Raw genomic sequence first — 15,220 nt, forward strand, 5'->3', positions numbered from 1 at the left:
TCAGAGACGCTTTACCCAAGAGGAAGGGAAAAAACAGTAACTGAGTTTCAGCTGACCTTAAAGCCCCTGTGACCACTGTCCCTGTCATTTAGAGAGCTCACATATTACTCAGCTTCTCCATTGTGCAGCTGGAAAAAATGCCCACGCTGTGTCATCTTCAGTAGCCACTGGGCAGTTTGATCCCCGATGTTTATTTTTTGTGTATGTTGAAGTTTCAGGATGAGACTGGGTATCTGGGTGGATATAAAGTGCAGAAACTTTCCCCCCTATTCCCTTTCAAGGGCCACACCCTGCATGGTTTGGGCAAGTAAGGACAGATGGCCAGCACTGAGGCACAGAGGGGCCGGGTGAGGCTGAGGTCCGGCTCTGTCCCAGGGAGGCTGCGGGATCCGAGCTGGCCCTTCTGGACGACTGAGCAAGGCTGAGGGGACCTGGGCTCTCTTGCCTGCTGGGAGCCGCGGGCAGCACACATGGGCGGGGCGGTGACAGCGAGGAAACTGGCTGGAGAATCTGTTCACTGGGGAGCCTGGGGGATACAGTCGGAAGGGACCGGGTGAGCCGATTTTTTTATAGTGGAGGACTCGAGCGCCCTGCAGAGGAGGCCGACCCGGAGGCGGTCGGGGTGCGGGCAGTGCAAGTTTGCAAAGGAGGGTCACGAGGAACGCAGAGATGCAGAACCACCTTGGAAGTTGCCGGATGGGAGAGACAGGAAGCAGCGATCTCGCTCACAAGGCCTGCGGGCTGAGGCCCTGGCTGGGGAAGTGGCTGTGAAGCAGCAGGGGCCACCGCCAACACCGCCAGTCACTCAGAGGAGCCGCAGAGGCGGGCACGGTGGCAGGGAGCTCGGGTGCCTGGGAGGGGCCGCTGCAGAATCATTAAAGGGAAAGTGGTTTTGATGTAGAGGGGATATTAGTCTTGTCCTTTCCTTCAGCAGAATTTTAAATGTCAGCATCACAAACACACATGGGAAGAGCACAGATGGTGGGTGCGCCCCCAAGAACCTTCGCGCCACAAACCCCGTGTCCCCAGCACCCGGACCAGGAGCCAGCACCGCGACACCCGCGCTCCCTGTCCCTTCCCTCCGCCCCCTCTGCCGAGCTCACCGCCATTCTGTCTCTCGAAACCTTGGCTCACTTGTCTTCCCTTCAGTAGGGTCGTGAAGCGCACCCCACTGTGGCTCGTAGGCTGGGTCCCTCCCTCCCCCGCCTTCTGCTCTGTAATAGCTCGGTTCGCTCATCTCACCTTCTACTGGTGGGCGTTTGAGTCGTTCCAGGGCAGCGCCGTCAGGACTCGGGGTTCTATGCACAGCCCTGTTCGTGTCTCCGGTGCACGCGGGAACACGCCTCCCACGTGTGTGTAGAGGGGCAGACTTACTGGGTCAGAGGGCACAAGTGTGTTCAGCTCCCATCCACACTGCCAAACATGTGCTTTGATTTTAAGTGACAGCCCTGAAACAAGACAGGAGATGCGTTAAACCTGCAGCTCTTGACAGAGCAGAGACGAGCTCAGGTTTAGCATCACGGAGCAAAGCTGTAGCAACTCCGAGATGCGGCTCAAAGCCACTTCCGTCCCTGAGCAGCATATTTGGGCTCATGAGGGGACCACGCCCATCCCAGCAGAGAAGTGCCGGTGGCCATGTCAGGTCTGCTAGACTGTCAGCCAGGAGGACCCCCAGACCGGCTCTCTGTGCCCTTCCTCTGCTCCTTCTGGGATGTATGCAAAAACCAGTTTTTAAAATTCTTGTTTTTCCTGAAAGGTTGGACTTCCCCTGGGTTTGTGGCATGTGCTCCCTTGTGCTAATCTGTTTCTCACAGTTCCATTTCTCACAGCTTTGGAATAATTGCTACAGTTTTAGCATTTTGGAAGCATGCAGTGGGGGAGGGACGAAGGGGTTCAGGCTGTTTCAAACTCCTTTGCATCTTATGAAAAAAAATAAGGGCTGTGTTCTGTACGACCAAATACTTCTGTAGCCCAGATGTGAGCTGGAGGCCTCTCTGCCCCACAAGAGCCATGTAAAATCAGCTCAGACCTCTGCTCCCTGCAAGCCAGAGTCCCTCTCCAAGACTGCTCCTTAGTCCCAAGGAACAAGAGCTCTCGGGACCACGCCTCAGGCTGTGTTCCCAACGTGGGCCTGGAGATGGGCAGCCTCGGCACCACCTGGGGGCTTGTTGGAAACGAGGGCTCTCAGTTCCTACGCTGAAGTCCAGAAAGTCCTTTTCTTTCTGCTGAACCAGAAAGGACATTTCCCCCTGGTCCCCCGGGGCGTGGTGCATGGTCCGGTTTGAGAAGCATGGCTCTAGGGGAAGAAAGGGACCCCTAGAGTCTAACAGATGTGGGTTCAAATCCCTTCTCTGCCGTTTACCAGCTGCTGACCTTGAACCTGTCCGTGAGGCTCAGTTTTCTCCTCTGTGAGAAGATGCTCATGTCTCCAATGCCACGGAAGGGACAGTTTTTCTTCCCTCAACCTTTGGGTGGATAGTTACAGTACTAGCTTCATAGCACGGGTGCAAGTAGCCAGGCCTCTCTTTCCACTGTGTGACAGTGTGTTCTACTTAGGCTGTGGCCTGTCCAGAGAGCAGTGCCTGAGAGGCGGGGTGAGGCCCTAGAGAATGATGCGGGCCTCTTGGTTCCAGACAACGGAAACCTCGCTTGAACCAGCTTGTACAAAAGGGGGTTGGCTCGGGGTCTCTAAGGAAGGGCTGAGCCCAAAGCAGACGGGGTAGCCGGGACCCAGGAATCATCAGATCGCGGAGCCGTGAATGCTTAGGGGCTTGCTGTCCATTTTTCTACCCTCTGGCTTTGGGTGTGTTGGTTTTATTCTCATTGAGCCCTGGATTTTCCCACGTGATGAGAAACGTGGCCACCGTTTCTAGTCCACGAGGTGGCAGATGTTCTCTGCTCCTGCAGGAGTGAGGCAGCGTGATGGACGCCTGTGTCTGTACAGCCGGAGGGGGGCTTCAAACCAAAGGGAAACAAGCCCCAGATACGGCAAGTGAAGGGAACGGCCCTTCTTTGAGTCCAGCCGTTTGCGTTTCATCTTTTCATTTGGGATTTGCTCGCAAGTTGCCCACGGCTCAGATGCCTCCGTTACATGGTAACCGATCCCCAGGGAAAGGGTGTAAATTTGGAGGGTGTGATGTCTTTAAACAAAGAAGGGTGGGGGTACACAGTCAGGAGCCCCCCCACACTGCAGGGGGATTTGGGGAGCCCGCAGTAAGAAAGGTAGAGTTTGGAAGAGATCAGATCAAACGCTGCGATGTCTTCATCTTTGGTCGATGGGGGCAAGAGAGATGGTTAGATTCTGGAAACCCCGATGGGAATTAACACCCACAGGAGAAGAGCCCGTAACGGCTGAGGGGAAAGCAGGCCCCCGAGGCCCTTCAAACGTCTGCACTTTCACCAGAATGAATTGCTAAGTTAGGAGAATATCGGTAACATTTAGCACCCTCCTGTGAGTAAGGACAAATAGGACATACGTAACTCTCATTTAACATTCCTACCTGGGAAGGGCTTTTTCAGAATCTCTTTCCTCTTTGTTTTAACAAGATGCTTTTAAATCCACTGTGTTTTGTTGCTCAAAATAGGTACCTTACACCACCAGCCCTGGAGCAGTCTTTGTACCCTGGATATCTACTTACTACCGTCCCATTTTCAGGAAAGGGGGCTGCAGTATTGTGTGTGCCGGTTCTCCGTGAGTCCCAAAGGTCTTTTCCAGACCCCTCCTTCCATCAGGGGTGTCCAGAAGTGCTCTGATGCAGGGCTTCCCAAACTGAGTTAAAATGCAGATCCTGACCGGGCAGGTCTGGGGAGTGGCTGAGAGTCGTGGGGAGGCACCTGGCGCAGGGCATCCGGGCAGGGCTGCGGTGCGATGCCAGCCCCTTCCCAGTCCGTCTCCCAGGCTTCAGTGGAAGCCTCCCCTTCTCTGCCAGCTGCTTCGCTTCTCCTAGTCCCATGTTCTTGTATTCTCATTATCCTATAATTCTGTATCAGCCCGTAAAAAACAGGGCGGTCTTTTTGAATCAGATTTCCCTCAGGCTGCTCAAAAGGGGATTCAGGAATAAGTCAGCATGACTAGCGTTTCTCACAGGGACTCTCACCAGCTAGGGTGAGGAGGGAGGGGGGGAAAGCTGGAGCAACTGGATGTAGAGCGCAGAGATTAGGAGACTCAGCGGAGGTGTGATCCCAGGGCCTGAGGGCATCCGACGGTCCACACTGCCTGCAGATGGGAGGGTCTGATCGCATGACTGGGCTCCGCTCGGTGTATGAGCTTCCTGGGCTCACCCACGCCTGCTCTTCCCTCCCTGGCACCCTCGCCCAGCCCCCCGCGGTTAGAAGGAACCACGCGGCCTTTGGTTTGTGGTGGAAGTGCCATGAATTGCCCCCTGTGCTGCACATACTGGCTGGCTAGCGTTCTTATCCCCTGCCCGCCCCGCTGACCAGGAGGCCACGAGTCCCGAGGGGCCATGCAGGAGATGAGCCTTTGTCAGCCAGCTCTGCTGAGTCGCCCCAGGCCAGGTAAGCAAGAATTAAACTACTGCCTGCTGTGGCTTTAAGACGTGGGCAGTGTTTGTTACTGCAGCAAAGACTGGCTTATCCTCAATAATGCCCTTCCTGCTGAGGGAGGAAGGGAGAGGCATCCGAGTGGGGCCGCACAGAACCCCCTGCGCACAGATGTGGATCATGTGTAAAAGATGGAAGCAGGGCTGCATGTGGGCATAGAACTTGGGAGGAACAGAGGGTCAGGGGAAAGGCTGGACCATTGGAAGGGGCTCTTCAGGCTTGGCTTAGACGGAGAAGAGCAAGGGAAGGAAAGGCCCCCCTGCTCGGAGGAAACAGTGTGAAATTACCAGGGGACAAAGAGGAAGAATACGGCTCGACCCTTACGTGGACTCCGTGTCCCACAGCAAGAGGAATCCTCTCTAATCTAACAGGACGGAACACAGAGCGTGCAACGGGAACTGACGATCCAGACATGAGACTGCAGACTGTTGTGCAGGCATCCAACCCACACAGCCGCGGCACAGAGCTACATTCAAGAATGTTTGTTGAATGAATGAAGAAAAGTAGGTGATGGGCTAGGAAGAGAGTGTCAGCTGCTTTCATTGGATTCAGGGCTTTGGGCTCAGAAAAATTAAATCCCAAGGGCCTGAGAGGAAGTGAAGCTGTGAAAGCAGAAGCCGCATTAGTGATTTTCCAGAAATTCAGGGCAGTCGGAAAGGGAGGGGTCGTGTAAGACTGGAAACAGGCAGTGTTATTCTGAGTTCTTTCAACACCGGGGATGAGGAGGAGGAGGCCAGACGTTCTCTAACAGCGAATGAACATTAACTGCTGGCACGTTTCTAGAAGAATCTGTAAACTTGATGGTGTATGAGCAACAGGAAAATAAAATAGATTTTATTGGGACTCTGCTGCACTTAGGAATTGAAATGGTTTATTTTTATTGAGGGTTCACCAAGTGCGAGGCTGTGACCTGCGTGGATCGTCGCGGTCCATGCTGATCCTGGTGTAACAGGGAGGACGCCCCGCAGGCCACTCTCGCAGCCGAGGGCGTCAGTCTCAGGATCAGGGCCCACGGCCTGCTCTGTCTAACTCCAAGGCCATCGCCCTCCACCCCGACATGGCACCTCTTCGGATGCCCCGACTCCCCTCATTTCCTCGGGCTCCTGGCCGGCAGAGGGTCTGTTCAGGGAGGGAGAAGACTGGGCAGAAGGGGGGAATGATGGGTGTCCACCCCGGGTTCTGCCCTCCTCCCACGGAGGCAGAACGGAGTCGGCCTCGGTATCAGGCAGCCGTCGTGACCAGGATGGACAGCACACGTGAGGAGCAGTGGGGCCGGAGGACGTGAAAGGCGGTGCTCTCAGATCCGCATGGGGAAGAGGGGACCTGCATCGACTTTGCCCAGTTTCCCTCCCATGGATGGTCATCAGTTTGTTCATCCTTCCCCGCAGCCTTTTTAGGGCAAAACCCTCAGGCTTATTTACCCACAGGAAGGAGAGGACAGATGTGGAGGAGTTCACGGGCAGAGAAGGAAGCGCGGGGCATTACCGTCAAGCTGAGACGGAAGGTAGAAAGCCCTTTGGTGGTCAGAGGAGGGAAAGATGGGCAGAAAGGTGAAACTCCAGTGTTCTGCCCACCTACCTCCCTACCCAAAACACAGCCAGGGTCTAGTCCTTGAAGGGAGGCAGTTGGTAGGGCGCAGGTGGCGAGGCACCCAGGTGTGGGCGAGTCCCAGAGCACAGGGTATGTCTGCAGCTCCCAGAGCAATCCCTGGAGACATTCTAAGCCTTGAGGACCGCCCCCCCCCGAGTTCTTCGAAGCCAAGAACATGTCCTGCTGGTCACTCCGGAGATGTTTGACACCGTGTGCTAGAAGGCTTCGTGCTGTCCTGAGCTTTGATGACTTCAGGGATCTAAACCAAGCAAACTTACAGAAGAGGTCGTTTTACCAGGTGATTATTTACATTTCACATGTATTTACTGAACTGGTGCATTTGGAACAATACAGTTTTCAATTAGAGATCTAAAACAATGATTGGTCCCTACGGAATCAAAACAATTAAAAATGTATTGTTCCAAACTCAGAACTAAAAAGGTCTCAAAGAAGGAAGGTTGAAAAGAAATTCAAGTGGTTTTTGGGTATGTTTGTGTATTTATTTACACTTCTGATGTGATTAAGGCTTAGAACTGCACCAAGGGTCTGAGGAACACGGGAGAAGGCAGGTCCCCTGCTCCAGGCTCACGTGACGTCGCAGGCCGTGTGTGGCGGCAGCTGCGCAGCTGGGGGCTGGGAGTCGCTTATCAATGGCCCACTGGGACTTTGAACTTTAAAATTCTCTAATCACCACCAAGTCCCCATGTGTACCCAGGACTTTGGTTTCTTTGGCTTTTTCTCTTCTCTGGTTCCTTTCTTTTTTCTGTCTTCCTCTCTTACCCCCTCTCTCTCTTTCTCTTGTTCATGAATTTTGTTTTGTTTGGTAACTTCTTATAAGGACTCTGAGTGCCAGGTAAGCCTGTTCCCATAGTAAGCAAAGAACCTGTTGGTTTTGTTTACTTTATCACTGAAGCTTTCAAAAATACAGAAATTTGAATAATGAACCGCTATTGCCCAGTGTCAATCACTATGAACACGTTCCCTTTTTCTCTCCTTTTTTTTTTGTTTTGCTTTTTGCTAATGTGTTTTAAAGCAAATCCTAATGTGACATGAGAGAGGATTTGTCGGGCTTGAGGAGGCAGCTTCAGCAGGGGAAAGAGACTCAAACAGCATCGGGGTAACTGGCAGGAGCCAGGGAGCCCGAGGGAGGCGGGAATAGCGGAGACCCAGAAGGAGCTTGCTGTATTTGTCCCTGTCACCTTCTCCTGCCCCCTTGCCACAGTTTTCTCTACTTTCTACCTATTCTGGTCTTTGCTTTGAAACACCAACAGCCCGGGGGGAGCAGAGGCACCCCTACTCAGAGGGTTTTGTATCCGAGCAAAACAAAAGGGCGTTTGCATCCTTCTGCGCCCCCTCCGTCTCCCTCCTGCCCTTGCTTCCTGTGAGGTCACAGTCTCACTGCCCGTCCTTCAAGGGGCAAGGTGGCTTCCTTCTCCTTTTTCTGCATGGAAGGAACTTGACTCTTCATCCTGGAACACAGCCATTTTTCCTTTGCTAGCAAGGCTTGGGAATACGTCAGGGAAAGGAAGGCCTGGAGAGGAAGGGGTCTGGCACTCCTAGGGGACACCAAGCCCTGGTGCACCGCTTCCCCAAACTGTAGCTCTATGAAAGTCTAGGATTCTGAGGAAAGAAACTGGGGTGTCTATCATTAAAGCTCCTCAAATTACTTGTGGGCATAATATTTACAGTAAGTATTATTAGCCTGTTACAAACTCAGAGATGATTTACAATAACAATAGCCCTATTTAGCGGTGCCTCCTCCAGTTTAATAGTGGAACTTTTTTTTAGACCACCTATTAATATCTCATGGCATCCTAGTTTATTTTATAAAACACAATCTGGGCCATGCTGTCCTGAAGTTTTTCCTTCCAAACTGGCATCGCAGGATGGGATAAACTGCTGCCCTCCCTCGCCGAGGGATAGCTCATTCCCTTTGAAAGGAGGCGTGGCAGGTGGTCAGAAGCCAGAGAGTGAGAACAGCCGAAGGGGTGAAGGCTCAGGTCGGCAGGAGAGCACACGCCATCCAGAGGGCGAGCGTGGCTGCTGGTCAGTGCAGGTGAAGTTACCCAGACCGCGCAGAAAGGGGCTACCTGGGTCCTAGGTGGCAGCTCTGGGGCTCAGGCAGGATCCTCTAGAGACCCGAGACGGGGCCAAGGGAGCGTGACTCAGTGGCTCAGGGCTCAGGCTTCTAGGCCACGGCGACCTCCGACCTGCTGGTGCAGGCTGATGGCCAAAGAGCACGTTCATTCTTGAGAAAGGGCTGCAAAGACCTCCGGCACAAAGGAGTTATGCTGGCCCAGGAATTAGAAGAGCAAAAGGAAAAATAAGCCAGCACTTACGCATGCACGTAATGATTATTTTTATGGCCTGCAATGTCTTTAAAAGCAAATCAGAAAGCGATCTCAAAGACAGCCCAAGGTTTTGATGATCTAAGTGTTCCCCATTAGCACTTTACGAACTAGGTCTTCCCCACTCTTGACCATAATTTTGATTTGTGGTTTGTAAATAAATATGGTTGTATCGTCTTCTTAACACGAAGCTTCGTGGGGACCAGCGTGGTTTCGTGCTTCTGTGTAATTTGTTTTCTTTTAAAAGCCTACAGTCATGAAGGGATAAAAAGAATCCTCTTGAGACATATTAAACTTCTCATTTTGAAATGATTGTAAAATTCACGGGGAATTGCTAAAATAGTACCTGAAGTGTTGCGGGTCCTCCCCGCAGCCTCCCCTGACATGCTTCTTACGCGACTGTAGGACAATATCAAAACTAGGACCTCGGCTTTGGTACAACGCTGGCAGCCCGACCGCAGACCATATTCAGTGTGCATGGGCTTTATATGCTTGTCTGCGTGTGTGCGTTTAGCCCTTTGCGATTGTAGGTTAGATTCCAATGCTTTACAAACCCTTCCTTCCTTTCACGACCGTTGCCTCGTTCAGCCCTCAGGGTGAGGCTCTAATGTTCTCCCCACCTCCGCACTTTGCTCTCTCCCCTTGCCCATCCGTCACGGGCTCTCCTGGCAGAGTTCACTTTCTAAACTATAAACCCATGCTCATCTTCCTGCTCTGACACTTTCAAGGACTCCTCTGGGGCTCCAGAGATGAAATCTAAACAGGTTTCTGATATTGCCCTTGTATTTCTCTCCCTCTCTCTCAATCTGCACTCCAGTTTCCGTCGGTCCTATGAGGCCTGTGCCTTTGCACACGCTGTCCCTCCTGTGTGCATTGTCTCGCCTTCGAGCCTCTGCAAACCTGTCGCTCCTTCAAGACGTGTTCAAATGCTCCCCCGTCTGGAAGCTCTCCTCCTACCCGCTCCCGTGACCTGCTTCCCTCGCCCCTTAAGGCAGTGCTTCTTGCACAGCCGCGGTGACTCCTGTGGGTGTATGTCAGGATCGCACCGAAGCACTGGAGCCCTGACCGCAGAGGGAGGCTCGGACTAGGGGGCCTGTTTTTCTCACAAGATGTGCAGCAGCGGGCGGTTCATAGCTGGGACATACATGCAGTGACGCAGGCATTCCTGTTGCCCACCATTCGCGGTGCTGGGCTTGTCCCCTCTTCATCGCAAGGTGACCCCACGTCATGTCTCACCCAGAGAGGAAGCCAAAAGGTGTGCCCCTCTCTGTCCCTCTTTTCTATCTTTGCTTTTCCTTCAACAGACCTTTCCTTGTATTTCCTCGACCTGAGCTGTATTACGTAGTCATTTCTAGCTGGAAGGGAGGGCACGTGAGCAAGTTATTAGCGCCCCAATCTCCGTAAGAGAGGAAGGCAGAGGGAGAGGCGAGTTGGAGGAAGGGTGAGCGAGCGAGCCTGCGGTGCCAGCTGCACGCAGCTCCTCTGATGAGAACCATCTCCCAGAGGACAGGAGTACCCTATCACTCTTTGTTCTGAATCCCAAGAGCCTAGAACAGTGTCTGGAGGCTGGTAAACACTTACGTGAAATCTCATGGATATTTGATGAACACATGCCTGCAGAATGCCACGGACCAAAGAACACTGCAGAGTTACCAGTGCTTTCACTGGGTGCTGTTTCCCCGGCGGCCAGCTGAGGCGGCACAAAGGGCACAGGGTCAGAGACGCGGGGATCCGCGCCTCAGGAAGGGTCCAGGCAGCAGCCGGCCCTGCAGCTTCAGGTCCATCCTCTAGCCAGAGGGAAGAGGGGAACAGAGCGAAGGGCCAAGCCCACAATGCATTGGGGCACCAAGTGGAGCCCAAAGATGGGGGAGGAAGAAGGGGAGCGGCTCCGAGCAGGGCAGCAGCCTAGGAGCCGAGGTGAGCCTGCAGACCAGTACCCCCTCATGGCTTCTAACCTCTGGGGAGATTCTTTTCTTTTGGATGGTGGCAACATCCTACTTCGTAAACCACTGGAAATGTCTTCTACATTGTAATCCCCTTTAGATACCCAGGCTCTGTGGTAAAGCGGCCCTCGTGCACCCCGGGGAGGTGGTGGTGCGGGGCCTTGGGATAGGTCGGGAGGCTGGCCTCTCCCGCATCGTCCTCCTGGAGGCCAGCATGGCGGTAACAACATGGCAGGAACCCGGTAACCTGATGGCACGCCGAGCCTGGGGCGTGCGGGTGGTGAGGACAGTGACGGGCCCAGGGCTGTGCTGACAGAAGCAGGGTGTGTGTCCTGCCGATGGGTGACTCAGGGCCACACCCGGGCTTCTGGCAAACCCTGTCATCCCCGGATATAGTGAAGACGAGAGTCTCCAGACGGCGTTGCGGGGAGGACGGACGGTGGGATGCCGGAACCCAGCTCTGCCACTGGGTGGTCATGGCCCTCTGTGAGCAACCCTTCTGGGCCTGGCAGGACCTGAGCTTGAGCCGTGTATTACCCCAGCAATTGAGGCTCGCTCCATAGTAAGTTATTCAAAGTTATTTCTGTGTCCGTTTCCATCACTGAGACCATCCCTGGGAAGCAGAGGCCTGCCAGTCATCTGGTAAACCCAGCACACAGCCCCGAGAGCGGCCCAGCACGTCCGCGGCCTGCAGCGCCCCAGAGCTGAGCCTCACGCTGCCCCCCTTACAGGCGTGACCTCTCCCCAGCCTCTGCCCCCCTCTGGCCGTGTGGGGCGTCCTGCAAGCCCTTGAGCTGGTGTTTTCGTTACACAAGGACTTCCAAGGGACAACGGCCCTCTCCCTTCCTGTCCGCTCCCGGGCCGGCCAGAGCCTCTCAGCTCCCGGCAGGAAACCAATAGCTTCGTGCTATCAGAAGACATTTCCTTCACAGCACAAAACATCTGCGTAATCGTAGCGAGCTGGGCTTCACCCACTTCCTGTGGCAGGAGTGAGTTCCCTCTCCCAGCCCTGCGGGAGGCAGTGCCCTCTGCACTAGGAGAATGGCCCTCCCTTCTCCATTCAGCCCCGTGGATGGAGCACCCAGCATCCCAGGCACCCAGCATCCCAGGAGGGCATCCCAACATGCACGCGGAGCAGGGGCCGCTGTGCCATTTCGTGCCCATGTCCGAATGCAGTTCACAGGCGGCTGCCAGGAAGGCCTCAGCCTCCTCTGGACGTCCAGCCGCATGGCGACCAGGGAGTAGTGGGCCATGAAGAGTCCGTGGGGCCGACCCCAGTGGCTCCCTCAGTTACTGATTCAGTCCGTAGGGGAAAGACTCTGTGGCAGGGGAGAAAGGCGCTATGCCCGGCCATGCACTCCGTTTCCCCGTCTTGGGCAGGGGTCAGAGCGTCTGGGGCAAAGGGAAGCCAGGTAGTCTGAGAATGAACAGAGAGGAGCCCAGCCGCCTTCGGAGCCACCTCGGAACTTTTAATATTTAGTTTGAAGGAGTTAAGAGACATTCTTGTCCCATGGCCCCCCTTTTACAAAAGGGCTCACCGAGGCCTGACTAGGCAGATGACCTCTCAGAAGCGGCAGAGCCAGGTTAGAATTCAGGTTTCTTCATTTTCAGGACTATGGTGCCCCCCAAAATAAACATTTTAAACCCCTTTCTTCCAATCCTGTCTTACACATTTCTTGTGTGGACTGGGGCTCCCTCCCAAGGGAACAGATTTCTGAGCATTCCTATGAGTATAGAAAGCTCTCTGCTGGGAACTGGCCCCAAGTCCTTGTCCCCACAGTGTGTTGGGAGGGAAGCAAAAGGTCTGTGCTGAGGCCCAGGGGCTGCCCAAGAGCCACCCCGGCTGGAGGCACTCCTGGTGCGCGGCAGGGCTGGTGGGGGCAGTTACCAGCACGCTTTCTGGCAGAGGGCGACCCATCGACGGCAGGTGAGCAGCCCTTCGTGCTAGCAGAGGCTGCAGCTCCTCGGTGGGGGTGCAGGAGGGAGACCCCCAGCAGAGCATCAGGCTGCCCACTTGCTGCGGTAACACCCGAAAGGCTGCGTTTGGGTCACAAGGATGCAGAACGTGCAGAAATGAGCTGACTTAAAGGAGCACATTAACAGGTGTGGAAGCCAAGACTGCGTGTCTGGGTAGGGGGCCTGCTGCAAAGGGGGCTCCGTCCGCGGGGGTGAAGGGAGAAGGGAGGGCCATTCTCCCGGTGGAGAGGGCACTGCCTCCCTCAGAGCTGGCAGAGGGAACTCGCTCCTGTCACAGGAAGTGGGTGGAGCCCAGCTCGCCCTGAGTACTCAGGCCTGTCGGGGAGCCTGTGGGCCTGAAGAGGGCCAGGGATGGCGTGGGACACACAGGCAGTCCTATGGATGGGACCCAAGTCACCCCTCCCACACTGGGGACGGGCCCCCCACAGTCCCTTGTGGGGGGAGGTCTGTGTGCCTGGTGGGGTACAGCGTGTGCACATACCTTTCCTAGTTTTCATTCTGCAGCGTGGGCTTCGCCCTTTCGGCATGTGCTCCATCCCTTCACGTAAAGTCTAGACGTGACACCCTGTGTGTTTCTGTGGGTAACTGCGGCATCAGGCAGGTCTGAGAGGGAACAGACAGAACTTGCGTCTGAGGGGTGTTTCGTAGAGGGAGTGAGGACTACGGGGGCAGGATAGGGAGCCACGCCCTGGCCTGGGGCCTGTGCAGCTCCTGGGCGAGCCAGGGACCCGCTGCAGGAACCCAGAGGGGCAGAGCCCTGGGGAGAATGTGCTTGCAGAGGAGCAGTGACTTCTGGTCATTCGCTGGTTAGCTCGCAGGGAGAAGCCTGGAGGGAAAATACCTAGACCTCACTGTCCTGTCTCCCCCTGCCTGGGCCTTCCAACAGGAGGCTGGAGGGCCAGGGAGCAGACCGATGCCAGCACGCAAGTGCATGTCCTGGGCACAGAGTGGGCGCGGGGGCCTCTGGAAGGCCGATGGGGGTGTTTGGCATAGTTGCTAGGACTGCACTGTCTTTAGCTGCCCCTGACTGTTAGCTGTGGCATGTCTTGTGCCTGCAAGTCTTTTAGGGAGACTTATGCAAAGAAAACAAGGCCAGGCACATTTCCACTGTTTTCACTGGGGACCTGGATCCAAATCCCCGTGTGGATCCCTGGCCCTGGGGAGCTTCCGAGGCCCACATGGGAGCCACAGAGCCCTCCCGGGCCCTCTGGTCTAAGCCAGAGCTCTGTAAAGGCTCCGTGGCCCCTTGTCCCCAAGGTCCACACTCTCCTCTCAGCCCTTGACATCCAATGGTGAGAAGAGACAGGGCAGGCAGGCCCATGGAAGGGAAGAGTGTGGTCGGTTCTTCCTGAAGCTGGAAGCAGCTGGCCAGAGCCGCCCAGGGCCACCCTCTCCTGGGGTGCGGGACCACCAGGCAGGAGGCTGCCCCAGGCCTGTCCCACCCCAGATGCACCAGACTCGAATTCTCCAACAAGGAAAGCCCGAGAGAAAGGCCATGTCATTACAGACAGTGAAGGAGAACATGGAACTCCTTTTATAAATTGTACATTTTATAAATTATGAGAATTAACATACTCATGGGGAAAATTTCAAAATAAAAAATACAGAGCAGGATAAAAAAACACTTTTGCGTCCCCTTCCCCTAACCCCCCTTTCCTGTCTTGAAGTTAAGAACCGTGGGCTCATAGTGTGCGCGCTGTCTGCGTTTTGCTGTAGGTGCCCGGATCTCAGCTGTTAGGCTGCTAGAGTCCAGGCCCCTTTCTGAATATGGTCTGGGCTTGCTGAGTGGGGGCCAGCCTGGCCAGCCAGGACTCTTGGGGGTCCCCATGTCCAGCCTTCTTGCTGGAGCTGACCCCCATGTCTTTGTTCTTGGTGACCAAGAAAAGTCCATGTAATGCAAATTTTTTGAATCTGCCATAAGGCACCATCCGTTTGCTTATCTATTCAGTCCACAAGCAGTTTTTTTTTTTCATTCCTCAAATAGCTGTTTATTATCTGTGTTCAAAAACTGTGAAAGTACAATAGTGAACAGGCAGAAACTGCCTCCTCCTGTGTTTACAGCAGTGGAGACAGATAAGGAAGCAGTTGTTTTCCTACTCTTTCGAGGGTGTAGTCAGGGAGCCGCAAAGCCTTGTGACATTCTGCTTTCTTAGAATTCATATTGAGCATTGAAGGGGACCGTTTTTACCATTTGTTGTCATGGTTTGGTATTTGCATGTCTTGTAAAAGGGTCACCGCAGTAAGTCTAGTGAACACCCACTGCCACACAGTTACGAATCGTTTTTTCTTGTGATGAGAACTTGTAATCTACTCTCTTAGCAACTTGCAAATAGGAAATCCACCCTAATTAGCTATAGTTCCCACACCGTACATCACATCTCCAGGACTTACTTGTTTTATAACTAGAAGCTTGTGCATTTGGCCCCCTTCACCTATTTGACATCCCCCACACCTTGCTGTCTGTATCTATGAGTTTTTTTCTTTATTTTTTAGATTCCATGTATAAGGGAGGTCATACACAGTATTTGTCTTTCTCTGTCTGAGTCACACAAGCATTTATTGAATGTCTGCTGTGGCCCAAGGGGTCTGCTGGGCACGGGGCCCATAGAGTTGAATAAAGCTTTCTCCTTGCTCTGTCTTCGCCCATGAATCCAGTCCCGACAACGGCGTCCCAGAGGCACTGTGTCCATTTCAACACGGTACCCAAATTTGATGACTGGTCATGATTTTTCTTTAAATATACGAGTTTTAAAAGACTGGCCAAATTATCCAACAGGATTTTTATTCTATCAGGTGCCCATC

At 54.1% G+C, this 15,220-nt stretch overlaps 2 long non-coding RNA genes across 2 annotated transcripts in view; one reads left to right on the top strand and one right to left on the bottom strand.

The window, feature by feature from the left end:
* Positions 1 to 15,220, top strand: part of LOC118971549 (uncharacterized) — a 33,690-nt gene that overhangs the window by 11,823 nt on the left and 6,647 nt on the right. The gene's annotated exons all lie outside the window — the stretch shown is intronic.
* On the bottom strand, positions 171 to 1,814 carry LOC140847275 (uncharacterized). Its single transcript, XR_012127111.1, has 2 exons — positions 1,243 to 1,814; positions 171 to 864 (listed from the first exon to the last, which is right to left on the bottom strand). It is a non-coding gene; the product is annotated as an uncharacterized lncRNA (long non-coding RNA).

The sequence above is a fragment of the Manis javanica genome, chromosome 18 (assembly GCF_040802235.1).
Source record: "Manis javanica isolate MJ-LG chromosome 18, MJ_LKY, whole genome shotgun sequence".
Lineage (NCBI taxonomy): Eukaryota > Metazoa > Chordata > Mammalia > Pholidota > Manidae > Manis > Manis javanica.